At 43.4% G+C, this 8,174-nt stretch overlaps 1 pseudogene; it reads left to right on the top strand.

Moving 5' to 3' along the window:
* Positions 1 to 306: 306 nt before the first annotated feature.
* LOC123056317 (uncharacterized) lies at positions 307 to 445 on the top strand (annotated as a pseudogene).
* Positions 446 to 8,174: the final 7,729 nt, after the last annotated feature.

Here is an 8,174-nt window from a genome sequence, read left to right as displayed (position 1 = left end):
AAGGACAAGGACGGGAAGGAGGAGAAAACACCCAACCCTCTCTATCCGATCTGGTTCAGAGAAGGGCAGCAGGTACTTGGATACTTGCTCAATAACCTCACCAAGGAAGTCCTCGTGCAGGTCACATCTATAGCCACGCCGCACGAGCTCTGGGAAGCCCTTGCCCACATGTTCTCGTCGCAGTCCAGGGCGCGCGTCAACAACATCAGAGTCGCGCTCTCCACGGCGCAGAAGGGGACGCAGTCGGTAGCCGCCTACTTCTCCCACATGAGGTCCCTGGCGGATGAGCTCGCAGCTGCCGGCAAGCCCATCGATGATGATGAGCTGATCTCCTACATCACCTCCGGCCTCGACATGGAGTACCAACCTCTCTTCTCCGCCAACGACGCCCGCACCGAGCCCATCAGCATCGACGATCTCTACGCCCAGATGAGTAACTTCGATCAGCGTCTCGCCCTTTACAGCTCGGCGGGGTCCGGTGGAGGTTTCAAATCCTCTGCTAACGCGGCTGCTCGCGGCCGCGGTGGCGGTGGACGCGGCGGTGGCAGCTCATCTCGCTATCGTGGGCCGCAGCGCACCAAGGGCAAGCCATCAGGCGGTGATGGCAACCCTCCTCCACGCAGCGGCAACGGTGGCGGCGGTCGGCCCTACAACAACAGCAACAAGGGTCGCCGCGGAGGCCGCCCACGAGCTGCTCCCGACGTGCCGCGCTGCCAAATCTGTGGCAAGCCAGGCCACACCGCGCGGGACTGCTGGTACCGCTACGAGGAAGATGAAGAATCTTCCCAAGATGAGAAGGTTGCGGGGGCAGCCGACGGCTCCTACGGCATCGACACGAACTGGTACGTGGACAGCGGCGCGACAGATCACATCACAGGGGAGTTGGAGAAGGTGACCATGCGCGAAAAGTATCGTGGGCAAGACCAAGTCCATACCGCCAATGGAGAAGGTATGAGCATTAGTCATATTGGTCATTCAGTAATAAAAACTCCCCACAAAAATATTCGTCTCAGAAATTTTTTGCATGTCCCTAGTGCATCAAAGAATCTCCTTTCCGTTCATCGCATTGCTCTCGATAATCATGTATTCCTTGAGTTTCATTCGTTTTTCTTTTTGATCAAGGATCAGGTCACGAGCAAAATCCTCTATCGAGGTAGATGCGTTCGAGGGCTCTACCCGTTGATTCCGGAGCTTAGGAGATTGAATAAACAAGCCTATGGTGTCACCAAAGTGTCTTCAACACGATGGCACGATAGATTAGGGCATGCATCATTTCCTTTGCTTGAGAAATTACTTAGAAAGAATAAGCTCCCGTTTGTTGGTGAGCGTGATTGTGAAACTATTTGTGACTCATGCCAGCGTGCTAAAAGTCACCAGTTAGCTTATCCTATATCTACAAGTGTTTTTACCAAGCCTCTTGAACTCATTTTCTCTGATGTTTGGGGTCCCGCGCCTACTTCAGTTGGGCGCCACACTTATTATGTAAGCTTCATCGATGATTTTAGTAAGTACACGTGGATTTATCTCCTCAAAAAGAGATCTGATGTGTTTCAAGTTTTTCACAACTTTCAAGCACTTGTAGAAAGAAAGTTCAACTGCAAAATTCTAGCTATCCAATCTGATTGGGGAGGGGAATACAGAAACCTCAATTCCTTCTTCCAACAGATTGGCATATCTCACCACATATCGTGCCCTCATGCTCACCAGCAGAACGGGTCTGCTGAGCGTAAGCACAGGCATATCGTCGAAGTAGGTCTAGCTCTTCTTGCAGCTGCCTCTATGCCATTAAAATTCTGGGATGAAGCCTTTCTCACCGCAGTTCATCTTATTAATATTCTTCCTAGTAGAGTCATCAACAATGAAACTCCGGTAGAACGCCTTCTTCACACCAAACCCGATTACAAATCCCTCCGAGTGTTTGGCTGTGCGTGCTGGCCAAATCTTCGTCCCTACAACAATCGCAAGCTCCTTTTCCGGTCAAAACAATGTGTCTTCATTGGTTATAGTCCACAACATAAAGGTGTTAAGTGCCTTGATGTATCCACGGGTCGTGTCTATATATCCCGTGATGTTGTGTTCGACGAGACAGTTTTTCCTTTTGCACATCTCCACCCAAACGCCGGCGCTCTCCTTCAAAAGGAAATTCTTCTTCTTCCATCTCATCTCACCGGTTCTGATAATGGGGATGGTTTTACTACTAATGATCAATTATTGACTAATCCTCCTACTAATGGTGGTGATGAGTTTTGTGATGAAGCAGAAAAAAATGGGACAGAAAATGCTGAAGAAATTGGCCAAAACTGTCATTTTATGCCTCCTGGATGCAGCAGCAGCGCCATCGAGGCAGATCCGCCTCGGGATCGGGGCGCATCAGCCGCGGGATCCGAGCGTGACGGGACAGACGAATCTGCACCGAGCCCCGCGCCACGCCACGACAGCCGCGGTCCGGCCAATCACGGCGCGCCCGCACGGGTGGACCACGTGCCGCCTGCGTCCGGTCGGTTCGGCCCCGAACCGCGTCACTACACGCGGCGCGCGCCTCGGCAGGATCCAGGCGTGGAGTCCCGCGCCGCATCTGCGGGGGCCCACTCATCATCGCCCCATCATGAGCCGGACGCTGCGGCTGGCGCAGCTGCGGGATCCTTTGTGCCGCCATCCTCCAGTACGTCACGCCCTTTGGCCGCAGAAGATCCCGCCTCGTCACCCGCGCCTGACGCACCCGACAGGTCGTCTTCGGGATCTGCAGCTGATCCAGGCGCTGGATCTTCTGTGCCTGCCTCTTCGCCATCTCGGACCAGACTTCAAAGGGGAGTAATCCAACCGAAAAACTACAAACATATAGCAAAATTTGGCTATGCTTGTAATACACATGATGCAGATACTGTTCCACGTACTGTAGCAGAAGCTTTGAATGATCCACGATGGAAAAGGGCCATGGAAGAAGAGTGCAAGGCGCTTGACAAAAATAAAACCTGGCATTTAGTCTCTGCACATCAAGGGAAAGGTAAAAATGTGATAGATTGTAAATGGGTTTTCAGAGTAAAGAAGAAGTCTGATGGAACCATTGATCGCTACAAAGCCAGACTAGTTGCGAAAGGTTTTAAGCAAAGGTATGGCTTAGACTATGAGGACACATTTAGTCCTGTTGTAAAGGCTGCCACTATTCGCCTTGTTTTGTCTATTGCCATGTCTAGGGGATGGAGTCTCCGTCAGCTAGATGTACAGAACGCGTTTCTCCATGGTGTTCTGGAAGAGGAAGTGTTCATGCGACAACCTCCTGGGTTTGAGGACAAAAGTAAACCCCTTCACATTTGCAAGCTTGATAAGGCTTTGTATGGATTAAAACAAGCTCCCAGAGCATGGTATTCCAGGTTGAGCTCAAAACTTCAGGCACTTGGTTTTGCTCCTTCCAAATCTGACACCTCATTATTTATTTATAATAAGTCAAATACCTCCATATTTGTACTCATATATGTTGATGATATTATAGTCACAAGTTCATCAGATGAGGCTGTCACAGGATTGTTAAAAGATTTAAATTCTGAATTTGCTCTCAAGGATCTGGGAAACCTGCATTATTTTCTTGGTATTGAAGTAAAGAGAGCAGGAAATGACCTCTATCTTACCCAAGAAAAGTATGCAACTGATCTTGTAGCCAAATCAGGGTTGAAAGGTTGCAAGCCAGCATTGACACCTTTGTCCAGCTCAGAAAAATTGTCCTTGTCAGAAGGAGAACTCTTGAACCAAGAGGATAGCACCAGGTACAGAAGTATGGTTGGTGCATTACAATATTTAACCTTGACTAGGCCTGATATTTCTTTTGCTGTGAACAAAGTATGTCAGTTCCTTCATGCACCTACTACAGTACATTTGACAGCTGCAAAACGCATACTTAGATATGTTAAAAATACTTGAGCATTGGACTAACTTTCAGCAAGTCACCATCAACACTTGTCAGTGCATTCTCTGACTCTGATTGGGCAGGCTGTCTAGATGACAGACGATCAACTGGTGGCTTTGCTGTGTTCTTTGGTCCAAATCTGATTTCTTGGTGTGCTAAAAAGCAAGCTACTGTGTCTAGATCCAGCACAGAAGCAGAATACAAGGCACTAGCAAATGCTACTGCTGAAATTATCTGGGTTCAGTCTCTGCTTAAGGAACTTGGCATACGCTGCAAACAAGCTCCATGCTTATGGTGTGATAACCTTGGTGCTACATACCTTTCTGCTAATCCAGTTTTTCATGCACGAACTAAACATATCGAAATAGACTTTCACTTTGTCAGAGAAAGGGTTGCTGCCAAGAAATTGGATGTTCGGTTTATTCACTCTCAAGATCAAGTTGCTGATGGGTTTACCAAGGCCTTGCCTACAAGAAGTTTTGAGGAATTTAAGCGTAATCTCAACATGTCCAAGTTGTGATTATGGGAGGGTGTTAAACATAGTGCAATAGGCCCATAGGGCGCACCGGCCGAACATGTGTTTGTTCATGTTTTTCTTAAAATCAGACTAACTGTAAGTCTACTTCTATGGTTGATGCAACTCAGCATTAGTATCTTCCAGATCTCATATATTCATTGTCACTAGATGAATTCAGGTCTGATGGGGTCTTCCCTTTGCACATGTGTTCATTCAGCTAAATTGCCATCTAATTGCTGCCACTAATCACAAATGTAAGTGCAGTCTGAAAGTTGAAGGATGACATGTTCTCTAGGGTCGGCAATAATTAAAAAATATAGTGGTACCCAAGGTAATACTTGAGAATTGTTCGTGGATGATGTGATTCCTACTTTATTCTGATGCGTTTTCCCCTTTTCTTCTGTTCAGATCTCATGATATTTTAGTGACCACAGTGTCATGTAAACTACACATACAGTTGTGGTACTTGATTTGGAAACACCATATAAAACATACTCCAACAAAAAGAATCTTCTAATTTCTATCTTTGACATATTGAACGATGCACTTCAAAATTTTCATTTCTGCTATGCACACATGTAGGCACTGGAGCATAATTCTATCATCTACCTATGGAAGACGATCCAACATGGATGCCCTAAAAAGTACCGGTATGTAGCCTTTTAATTTCTATAACGTGCACTCACTGCTACCTGCTTTGCACTGGATCTGATGTGTTGATATGTACATTTAACCAAATTATTTGTTCAGATTTTCCACATATTTCACTCAAGTAAAACATATGTATATGTTCAGTTCGTCTTCTTAATGTCTTGACCAATTCGTCAATGAGGATAAATGCATGTAGTTATTTTATACCTATTATCCTTTAAAATTATTAGAAGAACTTTCCCGAGATATATAACACTGATGCTCCTGCTATTTTCGGCCATTACATTATAGCTTATTAATTTATTTCTTCTAAATTTATAAATTCACAGAGGATTATAATAAGGCTGCCGAGTTGTTGGATTTAGTAAGTCAATTACATGTACGTCAAAACTTATGGTTTGAGGCTACGACCAATAGCTTTTCAAGACTATTTGTTCCCTCTTTTGCTCCTGCAATACACATTGTCTCTTTATGTTGGATAACCAATTCTCTTTGTGCTCATTTTCTCTTTGTGAAGATTTTTTTGCTACGGCCATAAGATTTGTCTTGACTAAAATGTCTATTGATGGATATAAACTTTTAATGGTCCTCACAATTCTATCAATCAATAGACACAGGAAGAAAATCCGGCCTATATAATATATATACTTTGGCCCATACATGTTGCGAAGAGTATTTTTTAAGTATATTTACATAGTCTTTCTATTTCTATACATGGAAAATATACATTAGGACACAATACGTGCTCACTACTGGAATTCCCAATTTTGCTGAGTGCCAAACGCACTAGGCAAATGCAAAAAGAAAAACTCGGCAATGTGGCTCTCACGATCATCCTTCTGTGTCACGATTGCATTAGAAGCCCCAATCTCGACGAACTTATTTCTCAGGTTTCTTTTGTTGCAAAGCCAGATATTAGATTAGAATTATTTTATTTGTACACGGGAGTGATATTTAATTCTATTAATAGAAGTTTTGTTAATTAACTGAGTAACGTAGCTGCAGTCTAACTCTGATCCCATCTTTTAGATTTTCACCAACGTGACTCCCATCTATGGATATTTTCATGTGTTGATAGCAATCGTTATGTTATTATATGCGTGTCTTGCATCTGAGGCTAAGCTCCAAGGTCGCTTTTGCTGCAAAGCTTGGTATTTGATTATAGTTTTTTTATCTCTAAATAGGAGAGAAATTTAGCTCTTTAACAGAGGAAAACACGACTATGTTGGACGCCTGCTGGCAAAGTTTATTTTGCTGGTTTCTTTTCCACGGGCACTCGGTAGACACCTGCAAAGAATATTGTCGAGTGCAAAACACAAGGAACTCAACAAACAAATGACACAGACATAATGACAAGTTAACGGCCATACTACATGGCACCATAGTTTTGCCGTTTTCTACACTCGGCAAAACTATGCTCTCGTAGGGCTACCCAGATGGCGCCATGTGTCATGCTTGCCGCGTACAACATTATGCAAAGGGGTCATAGATACTAGCGTTCTAGCCTAAAGAAGGTGATTCTAAATGTCTATGTTGCTTGATTCCTACCTTGATGCTAATATTTGATCTGTTTTCTGAATTAAAATTCCCCATGCAGGATGTTTCTAAAATCTGCGTATAACATCACCTGCATCGGAAGTTTCTGTAGCATTTGAGGATGAGAAAATGGTGTATATGGTGTTGAAGGAAGCGTAGGAAGAAGCATCTTGACAAAAGACATGTCAAAGATGATGTCCGAGGGAAAAGCAGGGAAGTAAAACATAATTAGTTTAGAGTGGTTAATGTGAAAGCAATTTTAGTTTCAGAAAGAGGTGGATTCTGAAGATAACAACAGGTCAACAGCACAAGAACTATGACAAGGCATAACATAGTTGCTGGAAGATATATTTGTACAATAACAGGCACGCACATGCATGTGTAGTTATACGTGATTTTAAAAGAGTTAATATGAGACATTCAATTCCGGTAGCTAAAAGAAAATTACAGAACAAATTTCTGTAAGGTAGCAGCCCAATGGATTGTACAAATATTGAAGCATGCAGGTGATGATAGACACTATATCATGTCAAACCCAGAATTAAATGTGTGTTGTGCATTAAGTTTTCAGTTCTTCATGACATGTTTTGATTAGTTCTGAAGCATCCAGTTTAACATCTTATGTCTCAGACATTTGGAGAAGGATGAGAAAGAATAGTTTGTCCTTAATTCTATGTTTCATCATGGTATCTAAGGTGAGCAAATTTATGGCCTTAATTCTGGGTAACCCTCAAGGTACATAAGGTCAATCATATTAATAGATATAGTGTTTTCAAAAGAAAAAATACTATTGTCAAGACCCTTAATAGTATCTTTCAGACATCCATTCTTTGAATATTGATGAAATATTATATACAACAAAAGGGTTTGCTGGAGTTGATTTTATTTGAGATATTCTAGCGCTGATTTAAATATCAATCTCAGACTGTTATTTGGAGAATGCAAGGCTAGAGTACCACTTTGTTTGGGATAGGATATGCTTGCTCCATAACTGTAATAATTTGGAACTCCTGTTTAGAGCATTTGCTGCATTATTGGATCATTCTTCTAAAAGTTGTTGCAAAAAAGGGCCTCTTTGATTCTCTGAATTGTTTACAATTTCAATTCTAAAATGGGTCATCTTATTTTTCGACAAAGGTTGTCTTGGGCATGTGAGGCACCTACAGAATAAATTCAATGTAATGAATGATTATGGGGTAATAAAAAATGGCATTAAATGTGCATGATAACTATGTGCTATGCATGGGTGAGGCAGGTATTGTGGGGCCAAACTATTTGGCTGTGTTAAACATAGTGCAATAGGCCCATAGGGCGCACCGGCCGAACCTGGCCTGGCTAGATAGATAGAGTCCATCTTGTTGTAACTTCTTATCTCTCTATCTCTCTAGATCTTCCTTGTCTCTCAAGATGTAATCCCAACAACTTTGTATGCTTATCAGGGAGATGCCCCTGCCTATATAACACGCAACCGTCGCCTCTAACGAGGTACGACGTTCTCCGCTCGTTTACATGGTAATCAGAGCCTCCTCTATCCACTACATCTAGCAAACCTACCACCAGCCATGTCGT

The sequence above is a fragment of the Triticum aestivum genome, chromosome 2D (assembly GCF_018294505.1).
Source record: "Triticum aestivum cultivar Chinese Spring chromosome 2D, IWGSC CS RefSeq v2.1, whole genome shotgun sequence".
In the NCBI taxonomy this organism is placed as follows: Eukaryota; Viridiplantae; Streptophyta; class Magnoliopsida; order Poales; family Poaceae; genus Triticum; species Triticum aestivum.
This window is presented reverse-complemented; position numbering and strand designations above follow the sequence as displayed.